The sequence below is a fragment of the Pteropus medius genome, unplaced genomic scaffold, assembly GCF_902729225.1.
Source record: "Pteropus medius unplaced genomic scaffold, Ma_sr-lr_union100, whole genome shotgun sequence".
NCBI classification, from domain to species: Eukaryota; Metazoa; Chordata; class Mammalia; order Chiroptera; family Pteropodidae; genus Pteropus; species Pteropus medius.
The window spans coordinates 13,820,721-13,841,218 of record NW_024349800.1 but is presented as its reverse complement, the minus strand read 5'-3'; the positions used below and the strand labels follow the sequence as shown (position 1 = coordinate 13,841,218).

General features: G+C 37.8%; 1 protein-coding gene and 1 pseudogene across 17 annotated transcripts in view; one reads left to right on the top strand and one right to left on the bottom strand.

Moving 5' to 3' along the window:
* KLF12 (KLF transcription factor 12) overlaps positions 1 to 20,498 on the top strand; it is a 380,325-nt gene that overhangs the window by 322,881 nt on the left and 36,946 nt on the right. The window lies entirely within an intron of this gene.
* Positions 9,649 to 9,767, bottom strand: LOC120622367 (uncharacterized; annotated as a pseudogene).

The following is a 20,498-nucleotide window of genomic DNA, read 5'->3' as shown; positions in this document are numbered from 1 at the left end:
GTTGCTCATGATTGCAGTGATGGTTTGCAGGAAGAAAAGTGCTTCAAAAAAAATGCCGAGAGGTATCAGCACTACGTTTTAGAAAATGCAGATAGCAATCAGAGGGTTCCTTGTTTATTTTAAGTCCTGCTGCTTGCTTAAGAATGCATTCCCTGAATCTCTTCTCTGTGTGGCCTCACGTGCTTGCCACTTTTGTTCTTTCTCTTATCCTGTATTTGATTTTAAGTTGCAGTTTGTAAGCATGTACATTCTGTGTCACTTACAAACCTGATCACTATTGAAATCACCAGAAATTATTACTTTTTAATTCAATAACATCACTTTCCTGGAATATGTGTGTTCATTTGTTTCCTTCTTCAGTAAACTTACTGCACCCACAATGACCTGGTCCCTTTTCTGCACTCAGGAGACACTCTACTTAATAAGACAAGCAAGACTCCTGTTCTCATGCAGTTTACTGTGTAGTAGAGTAAGATAGACAACCAGTGGTAAGTGCTCTGATGCAAATATAACAGGGACATGATTGGGGATGAATAGAAAGCTATCCGAGTGGCTTGGTCAGAAAAAGCCTCCTGAGAGGACGTGACCCAGGAGCTGGGAGCTGAATGAAAAGGAGCCAGCTGCGTGAAGATCTGAGGAAGTTATTCCAGGTGCTCGAAACAACTCACACAAAGGCCCTAGGATGGGAACAGATTTGGAATATTCAAAGAACATAAAAAAGTGAGTGAGGGGTGAGTGAAATAAGATAAAGTCATAGAGGATACCCGGGACGGAAGCATGCGGTCTGGGTGTCACGGGAGCTGTGGGAGGAGAATGCAGTGATCAGATGTATATTTTTAAGGTTCGCTCTGGCCGTTCTGTGGAATAAGGGTTAGAAGAGTGGTGGCATAATGGGAGAGGAGGCTGGGGCAGTCATAGAGGAGAATGAGAATGTCGGCTTAGACTAAAGTGGTCCAGTGGGGAGAGAGGCAGACGAAATTAGGATATGTTTTGAAGTCAGTGTCAACAGCAATTGCTATGAAAAGAAATGAAGGAAAGAGAAGAATTAAGGACGACACTGAGTTTTTTCCCTGAGCCGCTTGTGATTGTGGTTGGGAGCCTAAAGGAGAGGGCAGGTTTATAGATACAAACATGGGCACCTTTGGCATATAAATAATATTTACTGAGGGTGTGTGTGTCTGTCTTTGATGTTGAGAGACAAAAACCTTTTGAGGAAGAAGAAAATCTGAAGATAAAAGTTTTTGCAAAATATCATCTGGTGTCTCTGAAGTACAGTGGTGAGCCACGAATACCCACACCACAGGTAAATCAGACAGACCAAAACCATCACGATGCACCCAAGGTAGCCCGAATGTGTCCTCAGGGAGGAAACGAGTGTAAATCAGTCAATTTCTTTGCCCCATCTCTGCATACTGACAACAGCCCATCATAAAATGATGCCACATGCCCCAGGATATGTCCAGCCCAGACACCCAACCTAAATAAATAGATCTTAAAACGTTAAGGCATCTTTTCCCAAAACACCAAGTACCCAGACCTCTTTCTTCCCTGAAAAGACTTTAGCACTGGAAAAGAATCTATTCATATCCTTCAGGCCCAGTTTTCTTCTTATTACCTATCCTTACAATCACCTGAGCCAGAAGCTTCATAGTAACTCCAACTCTGTCAAAACCGACATCCACTTGATCACCCAATCTAGCATTCTTGCTCCTAAATATTTCTTGGCAACGTTGGCTCTTTTTCATCCCATATGCCCTCATCATCTCATGCCTGAAGTATTAACCTAAGCTCCCAACTGGCCTCTTGGGATTCAGATTCTTTCTACCTCCACCTCACCCCCATTCGATCTTTACCATGCCTACAGCGATGTTTGTAAATGCAAATGGGATCTCTTCTCTCTTTACAACTCTTCTCTGCCTTGCCATCATGTAGAAGTCCAAAGATGACTCTTTTCCTCCTTTCCCACTTCACTTTAATTTTCCTCATCCTCCTTGGACCCTGTATTCCAGCCATGCTGAACTTGTTTTCCAAAACACCTTGGTCACCAAGGAAGCTAATTCTGAAAGACTCAGTCTAAGAAATACATCTTCCATCCTATCAGCCTCTTCTTTCTCTCTGATCCAGTGCCATTATATGAAACAAGTTGTCACCCTCATCACCATTTATTAGCATCCCGTTTTTGCCTATGTGTAATGGTCTTCTCACCGTCTCATGTCTAGATGGAGACCCTCTGCCGTAAGGATTGTTATTTCCTGGCTTCTAACACAGCACATGGATAGCAGGCTCAGAGCTTCCTGATCAACGAAATGAATATTCTCTTTCAACGTCCTCATCTTGTTGGTGGGAAAACTGAGGCCCAAAGAGTTTAAGTAACTTTGTCCAAGTTTGCACTGCAAATTGCAGCTAGGATTAGAACATGGACCCCCTCACTTTCCCCCTTCACTTTTTCATGGCTGTTTCCCATTCCTTATTCAGTATTTTAAGAAAAGTAGAAAAATTCAGATTCTGAGGGCAATGAGACCTTTTTTCATGTTAGAAACAGCTTTAAGCATTGATTACATCATCTCTCTTTTTCTGCCTATAATTGCGATGTTCAACAAAACATTTGAGGATAATGGTAGACTACTGACCTGATTTCAGAGATTTGGGGCCTGTTCTGTCACTCTCTAATTATGTGATCTGGGGCAAGATTGGATCCCTCATGCCTACTCTTTCCTCTATATTTCACAGGAATGATATGAAAATAAGTGGAGGAGATTGTTCTAGGGAAATACTTATACTGTGGAAGCCGAGATGCTACAGAATGCCTCGGTGGTATTAGTTGTCACTGTTCACTTTTCTCTTAAATGTAACCTCCTTTATTGACAGCTTTCCTTTTCTTATTTCCGCAAACCATATAGTATTATAAAGATTAGGATTCCAATTCTTACCTCCATCTATCTGACTTTTCCACTTGTGCCCTTCCCTCTGATCCACTGGATGCTGAATTTAATTATCCAGCTTACATTAACACCCTGTCTCTTTGCTTTCTTTCTACCTAGCAGTTCTTCATGGCTGAGTGAAAAGAATTTGATTAATAAAAGCTTGCCCTTTTATATTTCCTTATAGTCCAATAAAAAAGGTCACCTCCTGGATGGTCTTTGTGTGGATATATTTTTTTTAATTCTTTGTCCTTTGCATGTGCTTATTTGATGCCTTTTTTGTTTCTTGTGTATATTGATGGATTTGAAAATCAACCTTTTAGTTTTATTGCCACGCCTTCAAAGACACAAGCACCCACAAACATCACAACTCTGGAAATAGAATTTGGAACAAGATTTAAATGCTGAGTCTATAGTTTAACAGGATTAAAGCTTATGACATTCTCAGATGAGCAACAGAACACATTTTTTTCTTTTTAATCTTTTTTTATCTTTATTAACTGGCTCAACATTTTAAGTGGTACTGTGCAAAGCGTCAGTTCACGTTGATGTATAGAGTTAAATCATTTATTTAAGAGCTAAGAAGCTGGACCTCCCCAGGACCATATCAACAGTGGGTCCGTAGCCCCAGAGCACACAATGTAAACAGTCTTCTGGTGTTTACCTTATGAGAAATGTCCATCTAAGCAATCTAGGGGTGTAATTGGCCACAGAAGGAGCTGTGGCCTCTGAAGTCCTGAATGTAGATTTCTATTCTCCAGTAATTTTCTTAAGGCCTTTAAAACTTACCTGGGTGAATAAATATAAAAAACATATATAAATCTAAGCAACTTAGTGGAAAAAGTGCAGGTTTGGGGATCAGGAGATGCTAGTTCAAACCTTGTCTGCTACATTTATTGGCTGTCTGGCCTTAAGCAAGTTATCAAACTCCTCACCACCATTTTTTTCTTGGGTAAAATACAACAAAAGTATCTCTTTCTCAGAGCTCAACAGATACAAATTTAAATTTGTTAATTCAGATTAAAAGTCTGGACAGAGTAAGATCGTATCTGTTAGGTATTATTTTTTTTTTAAATGCCAACTCCTGGTTATCCACTGTTTCAAAGACAATCATCTAAATGTCATTTGTGCCTGACTTTGCCTTTGTGTGTGTTGTGTGCTACCAGACAACAGAGAGAACCAGATGCAGAATTAGGACTAGGCCCTGAAATTAATAATTTGTTCCCAGGCACGCCTGGTTATACTGCTGGAAATAATTCATCATCTGGTGGTAGAGATAGGTCTCCAAAGCGATTCTCCAGAAACTCCTCATTTTTAACTTCTCTCCAGAGGGAAACAATAAAGTCTGATTTCCTCAGGACACGGACCGTGGACTTTGTTAGAACCACTCTCAGTGACATCTTACATTCCTCTGCTTTTTATAGTTTCACCCAGTTTCATTCATGTCATTTATTCTTCATAACCATTCTGCGAGATGTCTTAAAAGATGTTGTTACCTTAGTTTTTGTAATGAGTAGACGTAGAACAGAGTGAGGACTAAAGAATCAGGCTGCTTATTTGTATAGTGTAGTCACCACATGTTAACTCTGTAACCTTAGGAAATACATTTAATATTTCTATGCCACAGTTCTCTAATCTATAAAATGAGGCTCACTATTAATACCTTTCCCGTGGTTATTATGAGGATTAAATGTGCTAATACATATAAAGCTCTGAGGACAGAGTTGAGCAGACTTAATAAATGCGACTATTGTTATTTTAAGGGGATACAAAGGATACAAAGCTCGTCTTTGTAGGGCCATAGCTAATATATTGCAAACATTAATGATCTTATCAATGTCTGAAAAGTATTTTGACCCTTTTACAGATAATGAAATTGAGATGTAGGTTAACCACATTCCCCAGTATGATATACTGTGCTCACCTTGATGTTGCTACTGCATCTTTCCTGTTGACTCCTCTTCCTTAACTTCCTTTTGAATGTTTGTGTTCTCCAAAGTCCCATTTCATTTTGCCTAATGTCCCTTAATGATTAGAGCCTTCTCCACAACTTAAGCCCCCACCCTTTTGCTGATGACAGCTTGATCGCTTCCTCCTCTGGGTCCCTACAAAGAATTTCTGTCACGACCCTTGAGTATGTGCATATGTGTATGTACGCCTCTCTCTTTTAGACTAAGTCCCAGTACCTTATACCAGGTCTGGCCCATACAGAGCAGATACTCAAGACGTATTTGAAGAACTAAGAAAGAAGGATTGGGTGTGGCTCTAAACTGAAGTGTTCTAAATCTTCTATAATATTTTCTGGAATATTTTAATGTTTTTTTTCCCCAAGATTTGCTCAATTAAAAAAATTTGCTAATTGGAAGTCTGACATATTTTAAGCACCTATTTGCCAGAAACTGTGCTAATTCTAGGAATATAAGTATTTTCAAGGAGCTTCTGTCTTTGGAATAGAGTTTGCCCTTTTATATTTACATTATAAATGACTTAGTGAAGTTATGTCGCTGCCATGTGTTGATGGTCTTTTCTAAAAATAATGTCATTTCTTTGTCACGGGTAGGACTTTTTATGCCTCACCAATTTAGCATAGTTAGATACTAAATTGTGGGTTCGCCCTGAGAAGTAGCGTTGTTCGAGACAATGGAATTCACAAGCAGAAGATAATTGCATTTTAAAATTTTATTTATAAGTTTTAAAGAAATGTGTCTGTCTCCATTGCCTTTGCTCCTTCAGTGCTTCCCCTAATGTGGTTTACCGTGTGTGTAAACTGAAAAATAATTGAACTAGCACAACCCCATCATTGTTTGTCCACATGTACATATACACACTCCTAATTGTGGTAATGCAGTATTTTTGTTGGTTGGTTTCATGTGGATCTTTAGCAGCCTGATGCTACTCTCCTGTGAAGTATCCTCAGAATGCTGATTTCTCTCTGGGGTGAGAAACCCATTTGGAAGGCATCAGTAATAGTCTTTTGCCTGGTATACCTATCAGGACATTACTATCCTTGAAATATAAAAATGATACATCACTTATTGCATAACCACTAAAGTTTTTCCACTGTTATTGTCAGTTGTGTAGTGGCATGCCCTTGACTTGCGTGCTTTCAAACTGTTGGGTGTCTTGAAAATAGCATTAAGTAAAATAACAACCATGGTACTGTTATTACTTGATGTAGTCCAAAACAATGCCTTGCTTTTGCTCCTTCAGTGCTTCCTCTAACGCTGGTGCCAGTCAACAGACCTGTGATTCTGCAAATTACAGTTGTGCCACACGGTAACAAGCGTTAACAAAGGGGCATTTCCTTTTTCTTTTTAGTAGTTCGTACTCTGACTTAGTCTATGAAATATAGTAATCCTTGCATATGATACTTTCACAAAATATTGGCGCAGTCTGGGTATAGCATGACCTTTGTTAGATACGCGTTGGGGGTAATAGTAATTGCATTTAATATTTACAGATGTGCATAACTATAATCATATTGATTAGAGTACTCCGTCAGTTCTCATTCCAGGTGACCTAAATGTCACACAATTTCTCGCAGTGGAGGAGGAAAACCAGAGCTTTCCCCCTGGCTGTTGACACAGACCCATTCATGGGGGGCTCTCACCATTTCATGGTTTTAGTCACAACTGGGTAAAAGTACTGTCACCTCTTTCCTACATAAATCATATCCTTTAAATGGATGTATATTTGCAATACGCAGTCTCTTAGATCCCCAGGGGTCAAGGAGCACATGTATAATAATCCCGTGCTGTGGATAACTTATGGTAATGAGTCATATTTTAAAATGAATACAAAGGCATTTATCACAACTTCTAAGTAGCAAGTGAATAAATCGTTTATTCTAATCGATAAATAATAGCTGTAACATTAGATACTCATAAAAGCAACTGCTTATATTATTAACAGCCTTGGTCCAAAGGAAATAACTGGCTAAAGCTGGAAGGTTCAGCACCTCTGGGTGCAGCCATCGCCTCAGGATTTAGCCCCAGGATGCGTGCGTAAATGTGGCATTCTTCAGTTTCTGAAACTGAAGCCCTCACTGAAGGTAAACCCAGCTGGCTGCACTCAGAAAAGAATAAGCTCTAATGAAGTAGAGGGGCACACGCAATATAGATATGTGTGTGCATATCTATATCCATCTTACCCTGTAATTTTCTTAATATTCTGGTATAAATATTGCAAGTAATTAGTAACATTTTGTCGTGCCAGCCATAGGCTTACTGCTTTCTTTTCTTGGACTTCTCTTCAGTGCCTCCATACCTGCCCCTGCACCCTGAACTCCACTGCCGCACCCCACATGAGACCAGCTCCTATGTAGCCACCCCTGGTTCCAGGATGCCTTCCACCCACACCCCTGTAACCTGTTCTCCACTCCTACCACTCACTTGAAAAGAGTTTTATAAAGACCTGTCTTAAAAAGATCCCTACTAGAAGGGGCCAGCGCTTATCCTTTTAAAATTCTCTCATGGGAAATTCACAGCCAGTCTTTGGGACATTAACCTTAGTTATTATTGACCCCATTTTGTCAGTGATGAAATTTAGGGTCCAAAATAGAGATTCAGTGATTTGTTTAATGTGACAAAGCCACTGTGCAACAGAGCTAGCACATCTAGATCTTCTCATTCCAAATTCAGTGCTGAATCCCCTAACCCACACTGCCCAAAGTCAGACTTGAATTCTTATTTGTGGAAGGAGAGTTTAAAAGCAGACATGCCAGCTGTATTTTATTTCAGTACAAAGATGCCATAGATCTTGGTATTTGGTTTCGTTAGAAGTATGAAAAAATATTTGTAGATGGGGGAAAGAAGAATTTACAGATAAACATGAAAGGTTACTGCGGTTCTTGAAACTGCTTTTCAAAACCTTTTTAAAGGTATAGATTAGTTTTCTCTCTGGAATGCTTGAAATGCAGTCCTGCCTCAAGGAACTAGTGAATTCTAAGAACTCTCAGTGTACTCGCTAGTCATATGATTTTTCTCTTTCTTTTGGCCATCACAACGCTCTTAGCAGCTACAACCTCTTTTTATCTCATTAACACAGCAGGGCTTTAAAATAAGGTGATTATTTCGAAATGAGTGGTAGTTCTGATGCAGGCTGTTAAAAACGATTTTTAAAATGTGCTTCTTGGATTGACTTTTCCCAAATACACGTAAATGCACATAAGCCTATGCATATAACAATATATGCATGCCGTATCTTTTGGTAGGTTTTTAAGAAGCCATTTCAAAAGAAGATTTTGTGTAACTTTAACTGAATGAGAAAACATTTCTTTTAGTACTTTTTCCTCCCTTAATTTCTAAATACCTTGAACTTGTTAAATAATTGTTGAGTAAGTCTTTAGGCAAAGCAAAATTCTCTGGGGCTTTCGGGATCTTACCACAGGCGTCTATTTTATAGAAGACAGCACTGATCAGACAACAGAATTTAAGACTGCGTGAGAAGAGTCGGTCCTGTGGGATGTCACGTTAAACTCCTGCCAGTGTTCTGTGAGAGCGAGTTATCATTACAACACCTAGCACGTGAAATACTTAGGGAATTCCTAGGTGAATATGCCTTGTCCAAATTTGCTCATTTTCTAAGCTCAGATTTTGGAAATAGAGTGCAGCCAGAGCTGAAGAAAGGGGAATCTGCTATCTCATAAGTCTGATGTCCTCCGCCCATCCGAAGTATAATGTACTATTTTCTGCCTCCTTTCTAACAATTTTTCTCATAAGTGGAGAAACGAATGGGAAGATAAGGGATTTTTCCTATGTAAGAGAAAAAAAGACCAGAGGAGGGGCAGAACCGAAGGTGGACTTTTTCTCTCTGCTCAGGAATAAACTGTAGATCTCCCTGACTTGCTAAGAGGGTGACATGAATTTGCTGAAGAAGAGTCAGACCTTTGAGCAGTGGGAGGCTGAGCCACATCAGGTTCCTCGCAGGGATAGTTAACTGTCGCCTCTTCTGGCTGAAACTTTTTCTTAAATCTCAGGTTGTAATACTGAGATCTCATTTGAAAACATATGTTCTGCCATTTCATATTATCAGTGCCAAGAGGGCTAATGTTACTAACACTCTATGTACCCTTTGACCTCACTCTTTTTTAAGGTTACGTAAGCTTTATTTTACTCATCTGTAAAATGGGGATGATAATGCTATCATCTTAAGTATTGGAAGAGCTAAATAAAATGATACATGTAAAAGATTTAACAAAATATCTGACAGACATTAAATTGCTCTATAAATGTTAGCTATTGTCAGTTTTTATGATTTGAATGCCAAAAAGTTCAGTAAAAAGAAAATAACTATTTGTAATACTCCGAAGTAGAGGCTGAAATCCACTCTATCTTTAGAGCTCAGGTTTGACTAGAGTAAAGCTAGCAGTAATTTCATAGATTTGGTTCAGTTGTTAAAATTTTCTGCTCTTCCAAGTGAAAAATTATACATGTTCCACAGAACACCTTAAATATTCAGTAATCTTCCTCACGTCTAATGCCTATAGCAAGAATCTGAAATAATAAACAGTATCCTTTGCTTCCATCCTTTTTTTCTTTGCTTTTATCTCTAAGTATCCAGCATTTATTAAATTGATTGTTGGCTCTATTCAACAACCACAAAACAAGCAAATCCTCAGTAGGTCGGTCTTGAAACACACCATGTATACAGGCTTTCCAACCTCATTTTTTTATTTGTTTGTTTGTTTATTTATATATCTATATTTATTTGTTTGTTTGTTTTTTAAAGCCTACAGCACCTGGTTTTCCTAGGCGGTCTCCCATCCACGTACTAACCAGGCCCGACCCTGATTAGCTCCCGATATCAGACGAGATTGGGCATGTTCAGGGTGGCATGGCTGTAGACTACAACCTCTTTTAAAAGACCAATGTAAGTGGCTGCAGAGCTTAGTGCTGTGCTCATACATAGTAGGCATAGTAGGTACTCAGTGAATGTTTGTAAAATAATAAATGGCCAATCTCACAATAATATCTTCTTGACACTTTTTGAAAGTAACAAATGATATTTTTAAAATAACCTTACATGGAATATTTTAAGACATAAATGTAATATTTTGTTAATATAAATTTATTTTCTATGAATTTAGATTAATTTGTTGTTTTAAAGGCAACTGCTGAGAGCAATGGAGCTGTTGATAAACAAATGAAATTTATGATTGAGAATCAAAGGTGAGAATTGTAGTCTTATTGTGTTAGTCTTGCGTACTTGAAATTGAAATAATTCAAAATAATGACCCTGAAGCTCTGAAGATTCCATAGTTCGTGGTATAAGACAGCTGTCATTGAGTTAAGGGAGAATACATTGTTGGCTTAAGGACCATAAGAATAACTGTGATCCAGACGGCAGTAGAAGTCTCTGCGGTTATTCTTTATAAATCTGAAAGCAAGGTTCTTGTTCTGAAAGAAAACCAGAGTTTAAGGCTTTGAAATCACAGCTATATCTGACCAACCCGAAGCTTTTGTGAGTCTTGAGAGCATCTTTGGTGCAGCCCACTCCCAGGGGCAGGGACCAGCTTTTGCAGGCTCCCTTGTGCGTGGGAGACGTGGTGGGTTGCCACAGCAGAGCACGCATGTGGCTTCGGTCACTTTCCTCTGTGATCATCACATTGACGCCTTTTGTTTAATTGGATTTTGGTTTTTCTCTCCTGTAAAATGCAGAAACGTTTCTTTCTGTTCCATGGAAACATTGTCAGGATGAAGTAAAACTTCAAAAATGAATAAAAAACATCTTTAGAGGAAGTTTAACTTCTCAGAGGAAAGATGCTGTAGGAATAGAAGGAGTTATTATAAACTTTTAAAAATTGGGATATGTGGAAATGCTGTTAGCACTTTGAGACTGCGTCCCATCTTCTGCCTTATGTTTTGCCTTTGCTCCTGGAATTTTTAGGCCTGTCTTATGGTTGTGTAAATCGCATTAGCACTGGGAAGGCTTTTCATACGTAAGTGGTGCTGTCTGTCAGAGCAGACGGCTCTGCTATTTCTCCTGCGTTTTCCTGAAAGCCGGCCCCCGCACAGACAGGCAGCAGAGGCTTTCGCACTTAGACATATGTTAGAGTACAAAATGCTTTCCCCTCAGGACTCACAGAGGGAGTTTCAAGAATGCTTTCCCTGAATGGGCAACGAAAGTCTAACTAGTTGCTTTGAAATAATAAATCAAGAATTGAACTCATTTATTAAAAACTAAAAGATGCATGGCATGGCTAGTTCTAAATCATCTTCAGTGATAAGGCTTAAGCAGGTTTCCCCTGCAGCTCTCAACTGGCGATTCAGTCCCTTCTCATGCGACTGTTGCTGAGAAGATTTCTTGTCACTTCTGGCTCACGTTGGTGACAGTATGCAAACAGGTCACCGGGTCTTGGTTAATCACTCCACAAAATTGCATAATTCTATAAGCGCTGTGCCCTTATAGCCCACCATATCAGCTCTGAACAAACAGTTGACTGTATATTCCTGTGTATTTTATCAGTTTTAATGATGACTCCTCAGAAGGTAATGGGTTTCTGCTAAAAGGAAAAATTATGATTTGGATTTGAAAATTAGACAGCTTGTTTAAAAAATAAAATTATACAAAAATGTGCTAGCCCCAGATAAATTTACAAATGTGTTTATCATTGGCAAAGCTAGTTTAATATGTTTTCTAATTATTTAGCATCATCTCTATGAAAATGTAAGAATGATTCAGAAATTATTCGTAGTCTACAGTGGTACAAAAGAGTCTCTAGGGAATAACAGATAACAATAATGAAACCTTTCCTCCCGAGCATTTTCAACCTTTTTAGAGATATAAAACTTCTAAAAATTGCTATTGACTTTATGCCTTCACTTCTACATCCTATATGGACTTTATGACATGCATTTATTATTATTTTTATTTATTGAGATATAATTGTGCCGTATAATGTTATAGAAATTTAAGATGTTCAGCCTTTTGGTTTGATACACTTACATATTGCAGTGTAATTACCACTGTAGCATTAGTTAACACCTCTTATCATATCACATAATTATCGTTTCTTTTTTGTGGTTAAAATCATTAAGATCTAGTCTCTTAGCAGCTTCAAAGTTTATAATACAGTATTGTTGACTATACTGACATACGTTTTTAACTGAATTTTAGGTGTGTACTTTAGCAATTTTCCTTGAGGGTAAACAGCAATACTTAAAATATTCCCAGCCCATGACTAGGGTACAGAGTGAGGTAAGATTTAGGGAAGCTAACCAAAGTAGCAGGCACTGTCTTAAATGCTTTACATGTGCTAACTCACTTAATCCTTACGACAGCTTCTTAAGGCAAATATGTTTATTTGTCCCATTTTATGTAAAGGAAACTGAGGCACTGAGGCTTTAAGTCCTTTTCCAGAGCTGCACAGACAAATGAAAGAAGCCAGGTGATCTGACTACAACCCAAAGCACTTAACAACAAACCTCTTTCTCTCATAGACAGCCAGCAGTCCAGAATTAAAAAATAATAATAATCATAAGTAGAAGCTGCATGAAAATCACTGTGGCTGTTTATCATGGTTTTTGTCTTTCATTATTTTTCAACTATGCAGACCTGTTAGGGTAATCTCACACTTTTGTATATCCCTCAGCACTCATAGATTCTGTCAGTCATTCCATACTGGCTCACGTTTGACGTTTGTGTTACTTTTGTTATTGTTATGTTTCATAAAAATTCCATAAACATAAACATTGACTTACCCAAATTTTGAATTCTGAAGATCAGAGACAATGTTTTATACTACTTCTCTATTTTCCAGAAAAAGACAAAGAAAAATCTGTATAAGGTGAACACTTAAAAATGTATGCTGAATGGAGTAGATTTAAGAAAGTTAAATAATCTTTATTTTAATAACTAAACTGTTTCTCACATTTGCCAGAATATAATCTTCAGATATTTTGGTACTTTTGGTTTACAGTCACATATTAATGCCAAAGTGCATTTGGCCAATGCAGTTATCTTCTGAAGAACTCACACAAAATTTTTTCCAAAGAAGACATGTAATTAGTTCTCACCGACAATGTATGTAATTCTTTAACTCTTCTTTCTGTAGAAAAGCAGGATTCAAATAAAGCTAAATGACACAGTTTCATATATTTTACAAATGCCTAATATTCATGCACAGAATTAGAAAAAGTCAAAGTCTTGCTATTCTGTATCAAAATATATATTAGTTACCCAACAAACACGGAAAATTCAACTGATAATTAGTGTGAACTTTATATTCGATTCACAGATGTTTTCTGATAACTCTTACTAGTGTCATTGCTCGTAGTACATTGAATACATTAGCCCTGTAGTGACTTGTTAGGATTATGAACACATCAACTTTTTCAGGGGCCTCAGAAGTTGCCCTCAGGTAGTCCAAATAAAAGACAAAAGAAAGAAATACATTGCATTGACTAGAAAAATAGGGGAAGAAATCTCAGAAATTGGTGGTACATAATCTTTGTTATTAGAATATCAATTTATTCTTAGAAGTTAGTGTGTAATAATAAAGAGGACGATAAATCAAACAAAATGTTTCATTAATTGTGCTAATATTTTTAAATAGAGGCTAGAAATTGACATATTGGAGCATGTTTATTAGTATTTTTCCACTGGGAGGCCCTTCTGTTTGATCATTCTCCTCCATATAAGCATTAATACTTTATTTTTCTGCCTTCCCTGCTCTGTGAGTGAACCTGAACTTGCACCGATGATGTCAAGCATGTTTGAACAGTGGATCACAAAATACTTCATTAGTCCTTCATGGCAGCAAGCCATAGAACAGCCAGCCTCTGTGATGTTCTTCAGAAGCCATATTATACATCATGTGGAGATTTGCATGTTAACCTATATATAACAAAAACCCCACAAATGCTTAGTGATAAAGTTCTTGCTTGAAAATGTGGTATGATCTTTACCATTTAGACACTTACATCACCTAATACTATGTAAACTTGTGGAAATTATGACACAATGGAGGTAAATCATAAAATACAGAATTTCTAATCTATTAATTATTTTACTGACTCTTGAAGCCAGACAGATAGTCTTAAAGTACTATGGTTTATAATGGCAACTGGAAGAATGAAGTATTTATTATATTGATAATATTCTGAGTTCGGAAGAGTAGATTGTAATTCACAGAAACTTCTGGCTTTCCAGAGGCAGTATCCTAAATGAATGTCACTAGTCTATTGAAACAATTCTCAAACTGCACATCTGTTTTCCCTATAAAGAGTTATGTTATGTAGGTTTTGGGGGCTGGAAAATAGGTCCTCAAATGGAGGAACCAGGGGATATATTAGGGGCAACTAAGGAATTTCAATTAGTGAGTCTTAAGGGTGACAATCTAGATTGTACGGAGGCTAGCAGACCATGCATGCATGCTTTGTTAATGCAATGTTTGGGATAGCTTTGGGAAGGGGGGAGCTGATGAGAGTTTTAAGGCCACACTTGGGTGGCATCACTGGTCATTATTAAGATGAGAATAAAACCTCAAGTCGGGGAAAAAATGTTGGTACATATAGAACAAAGACAAGCAATTTGTCCCAGCATTCAAAATCTTTGCCCAGACTGCCTACGCATCCTTCTCTCTTACCATGCACCCCTATCTTACCCTTAGTCTCTGTTTTCCCATCTGTTAAATGAGAATAATAGTGTCAGTCTCATAGGGCTGTTCTGAAAATTAAGTAGATAATTCTTACATAGCACATAGCACAGTGTTTGGCATCATTTAGTACGTGCTGAATAAGCATCAGTGAACATTCTCCCTCCTCGTCTACTCTGCCAGAGGTAAACTGAATGTCCAGTAGACTGCTGTACCCATTTTCGACTAAGTGATCCTCATTCCTTGCCAATGCGTAGGCGAATCACCCAGTCTGCAGTGTGACCCTTTCCACCTCACTTTACACCTCCCTCATCTAATTCACACTCAACCGTCAGAGCCCTGCTACAGTCCCACTCCTTCCAGGGTGACTTCCCAGCCACTACAGCCCCCAGGAGTGTCTTCCTTTTCTGAATTCCTCTAATGACCACGTACAGACATTGGAACGTCAATTTGTTGGTTCTTCCATTACCAGATGTCTTTCAAATTATGTGTGTAGAAGTTTGCCTTGTTATGGTTCTGACTAAATAGCATGTTCCTTAAGGTAGAGATTGTGGGGTATCATTCTCTGTGGCCTCCAAATCGCTGAGTGTGTCTTGCCGAGTCGCATGGTGGAATAAGCAATGAGCTTTGAAGCCAGACAGTGCCTTGTTGGAATTCCTGATCTAGCACTTACTTACCCTGTGATCTTAGACAGCTTACCTTTCCTGAACCTTATTTTCTAATCCGTAAAATGCAAATACTGTGCAGAATTTTTTTTTAAATCATGGTAATGTGTATCAAGCACCAGGAGCAATGCTGGGCCCAAGTAAATACTTAATGATATTGTCGTTATTCAAGATATATATATCAGATACTTCTTTTCTTAACTGAACAATAGAGTAAGAACTGCTAAAAAGAGGAAAATACATTTTAAATTTCAGGCATCAAAGAATATTTGGCCATCTCTGATGAAAATGAAATAGTAAATAGATTGACATTAAATATTTCAAACTATTGAGCCTCTTCGAACATGTAGCTACCTATTCCTTATATAGTGCCTCTGATTTGCATGGCACCATTTTAAGCACTATAAATACAAAAAAAAAAGAATGAATAAGAAAAAGTTCCCACCCACAAGGAACTTACATCGTGCTGGAAAAAATGGATGAAGAACAAATAAATGTACTCTATAATGTTAGGAGTGATAAAGGATATGAAGAAAAATAAAGCAAAAGATGGTGAGAGGTTAAGGGTATGTGGGATGGGAGAGTCTGTATAGATTGGGTGCTGGGGATGTTCTCTCTGAAAAAGTGATATTTGATTAGAGATATAAATTAAGTGAAACCAGGATGATAATGGTGAGAAATAGTTCCAGACAGAGGAAGAGCAAGATTGAAGGCCGTGCATCAAAATGAGTTTGACTTAATTCCAGGAACAGTCGGGAGACCATTGTGGCTGGAGCCGAGTAAACTAGAGAAAGAGTGATGAGGTCTGAGGGTTCCTATCCTTGTACGTGATAATAAAGACTTGGGAATTTGTTGTAAGTAAAATGGGAAACCAGTGGTGTTTTCATAGACCATTGTTTCTTTTATCAAGAAGACTATGGGAGACCACTTCTCAGCCATTAGGATGGCTGTTATTTTAAAAAAAAAAAAAAATGGAAAATAACAAGTGTTCCTGAGGCCGTTGAGCAATTGGAACTTGTGCATTGCTGTTGGCAATGTGAGATGATTGATGTAGCTGCTGTGGAAAACAGTTTGGCAGTTCCTCGGAGGTTAAACATAAATGACCCTATGACCTGGCAAATCCACTTTGGGGTATATGCCCAAAATATTGAAGATAGAGGTAGTTGTAAACAATGTTCATAACAGCATCATTCATGGTATTCAGAAAAAAACAGAAACAGCCTAAATGTACATCAATGGATAAACAAAATGTGGTCTCTACGTACAATGTAATAATAGTATTTGGCTTTAGAAAGGAATGAAATGCTGATACATAAAATAGATAAATATTTAAAGCATTACGCTAAATGAAATAAGCCAGACCCAAAAGGACAAATATTATGCGATTCCACTTACATTGAGGGACCAACAGTAGTCACATTCATAGAAAGAAAAAGTAGAATTTACCAGGGGCTGCGAGAAGGGGAAGTTGAGGAATTATTATGTAATGGCAGCAGAGTTTCTGTTTAGGATGATGAAAAAGTGTGAATTTACTTAATGCCACTGAATTGTATTTAAAAAGGTTAAAGGAGTAAATGTTAATGTACATCTATTTACTGTGATTAAAAAGGAAAGAAAAGACTGGGGAGGGGGAAGGGCGTGGAAGGAGGGATTCCTGTTAGATGCTATAGCAGGAAGCCAGATAAAAAAGTATGTATGGCTGTGAAAATAAAGAGAAGCGTTCAAAATAAGGATACATTTTGAAAGTGGAGCCAGTAAGTCCTGATTATAAGAGGAAGAAAATGATCACAAAAGACTCCTGTTTTTTTACAAGCTACCAAGAGAGTAGTGGTCATTTCCTGAGACAGAGAAAACTGGGGAAGGAGTGAATTTGGGGGAAATAACACATGATCAGCTTTCAGCATGTTAAATTAGAGATATCTAATCAACACACAACTCAAAAAGATAAATGAATCTGGAGCTCAGAAACAAGGGGCCGTAGAAATAAAAATGGGCAAAATACAAAAAGATGATAAATAAAGCACACTATACGAAGCATGGGAATGAAAACAATCACCCAGGGCGAGTTGAAGTAGAAAAGAGAAGTGGTCAGAGGACTGAGCTCAGGGACCCTCCAGCATTCAGAGGTCAAGCAAGAGAGGAGCCTAGATGTGAGATGCTTTTTATTAACACTCAGCAAATTTCTGTTGAGCACTTCCTCTGCCAGGTACTGTTTTAGGTGATTGGAATAACAATTACTAAAAAAGGCAGCACCCACCTCATAATTCTGTGCTCTTAGGCTAGTTACTTAACTTGACTGAATCCCAGATTCCTCATCTCTAAAATGAGTTAATAATGAGGTCAGCACCAAGTTTAAACAGTAATTTAAATCATTTCCTGAACATCCACCTGTTCATACAAGGTACTTTATTTTCATAACCCTAATCCCTTTTATAATCCTGCAAGGTATGTGTTGTTTTATAGAAAAAATATTGGAAGTTTAAGGAAGCTAATAATTTTTTTCTGAGACACAGCTAAATATTTATTGGCAAGATTCTTACCCTGGTAGTTCTGAACTCACATCTTTCAGTCTAGCCACTATTTCAAGCTATTCTAATATGTAAAACACTCAGCAAGCTGCCTAAGGTAATAATAGTCAGTGCTTCAGAAAGTCTTTCTTTCATCCCTTCTTCCTCCCCTCCACTTAAGCAGTCCTGAAAAACAAACTCCTATAATTAAAACCAATCAGAAAAGCAATCACCTAGGTCATCAAGTATATAAACTGCCAACTATAAACTTAGTAATATCCCTAAACGAATTTAATGAATGTTAATTGACTGAATAAACAAAAACTATGCATTTTCAGTCTAATTTTCTCTACAAAGTACCTGGCCTTTAGAATTACAGATCGGACAGCACTTAATGAAATTCCATTACCACTAAATTAAATTTATTTTATGAGCTGGCTTTTATAAAAATTTATTCAAGTTATCCCTGAAAGTACTTCTTTATTGCATAGTTTCTAGTACCCTTTTAAATTATTGCTTGTCTAACAAATGAAGAGAAAGTGCTGCTCTGTTGTCTTTTAAATGTAAATCTATTGTTTACATGTAGATTAATTTTAATCATTAGTTTCTCCTGTCTGGCCATTCCTCCTGTGAACTCTAGCTCTTACTATTATTCTGGTTACCCAGGCTAAGCCACCGTGGTCACCTTTCATCCTCCCTCTCCCCTGTCCACTATTATCCAGTCAGTCACCAAGAACCAACAGATCTACATCTGAAATGCCTTGGATTGGTCCCCTCTGATTCAAATTTAAAGACACTGCTTTTTATCCAGGTAGAATCCACTGGTTAGATAAAGGCAATAAATAGTGCTTTAATTGATAAAGGCCTTGATACTAATCCACTAATCACTTCCACACCAATGAGTTCTACTTTCATAAACCAGAATTTTCCTCCTAAAAACAAACAAACAAAAAATCTGACTCTACCAGGATCTAGCAAATGTATTTTCTATAAGAGAACAAAGTTCATGGTACCTGTCCCTTATCATCCTGTCATATTCTCTTCTGCTTTCTCTTTACCACTCACTTTTCTGCTTATCAATATTCTTCAAGACTGACTTGTTGGTGTCCTACATTAAGCTTGTCCTGATATCGTCAAACAGAATTAGACACTCTCTCCCTTTACACCCATCGTACTTTATTATTCCTCTCTATCACACAGCATCTTTATGGCTTGTATAATTATGATTTGCATGTTTAAGTCGGATAAATTTTTATTAACAGCTGGCCCCAAGTTCTTCCAGAACAAAACTCTCTTGGTGTAGAAAGTGTGCCTTTGGAAATACTTGGAGGTAGACTGTGAGCCGAACCCCACTCCTACTTCCCACCCAAAGACTTTTGATATAACCTCACCCCCAAGGCTTTTGATAGGGGAAAGCAGCTCTATGTGTGCCAAGGGAAGGAATTTGTTTTTCTCTTGAACAAAGATGAATGGGGGTGGGAGAAGAAACCAGAGAAGAGATGGAGAGAGAGGTTGCCAACAAGACGAAGAACTGCCTGAGGCTGGATGGGACCAGTGAGCAGCACAGAGGTTGCCAAAAGTATTTTGCTAATGCAGGAAACACTAGAAAGAGCCAAAGCCCTAAGTGTTCCTCAACATCTAAAGTAAAGAGGGCTACTAGATGCTCACAGGAGTTTATGTGGCTGTTCTTGATGTGAAAATGTAGGAAGATGCTAATTTTAGCACCAGGATTAATGCTAGAGGCCAAGGTAGCCCTGAGAATGTAAACTTCCCCCCAAATTTACATACATCTTTTAAGGGTGAGGATTAGACTTCCACATGACATAGAATTGGCAAAGATTTGAGTCTTTTTTCACCTATTTGAGGTAGATGAATACCAAATTCTACACCCTACTAGATTATAAACTCTCTGAGGGTGCCCACTTGCATGCCCACTTGTTTTCCTATGGTGAACTCACAGAAATTGTTTTTTTTTTTTTTAATTGAACCAGTAGTGTTAAGATGAAAAATACCTATACAATGACAGTTGCTAACAATATGATGTTCTCAGCAAGAAAAGGCCAAGTTAAAAAAAAAAAAATACCAACAGGGGAAATGAAATGCAATCATTAATAAGTATGGTACAGGAGATTTAATATTGTCATCTTGTTGTATTACATTTTTTTCCCATCATTCTATAAGAAAGATGTGCTGTAGGAAGAAGTATAGACTAGGGCTCTTAAGTCTCTCATTTCCCAGATACTTAACCATTTTGAGCTACTCTTCCACAGCTGCCAGCAATATCTGTCCTGCCTCCCTTTCCGTAATTTTTGTGATGATTTTCTGAGTTTATGTATGGTGCTGTGTAAGCCATTATTGTGCCACTTGCAGTATTTTATAGTACATAGTAAGTTTAGCATAAACGGTACAGTACACATTAAAAGACTACCAGTAATATCTAAAAGTATTCTGATCCTGAGAAGTATGTCAGTGTTTTACTAATAATGGGGAAGAGTAAAATTAGGAAAGTAATATTTACATGATGCTTTAAAGCTTGCAAAGCTTTATGAGAGGAAGTCCAATAGCAGAGAAATGTCAGAAATATCAGCTCCTTAGAATCAGGATAAGAGTAAAAGTGAGATTGGAAAGAAAAGGAAGTACCAGCAAATAGAAACAGCCAACAGGAAGGAATGGTTCTTGGTGTAAACATAGTATCATTAAATTTAAGGTCAAGAAAGAGCCCAGAAGACTTCTTGACTTCTATGAGACCAACTTACCCTGATGCCAAAATCAGGTAAAATCACCTTAAGAAAACTACACAAAAATATCT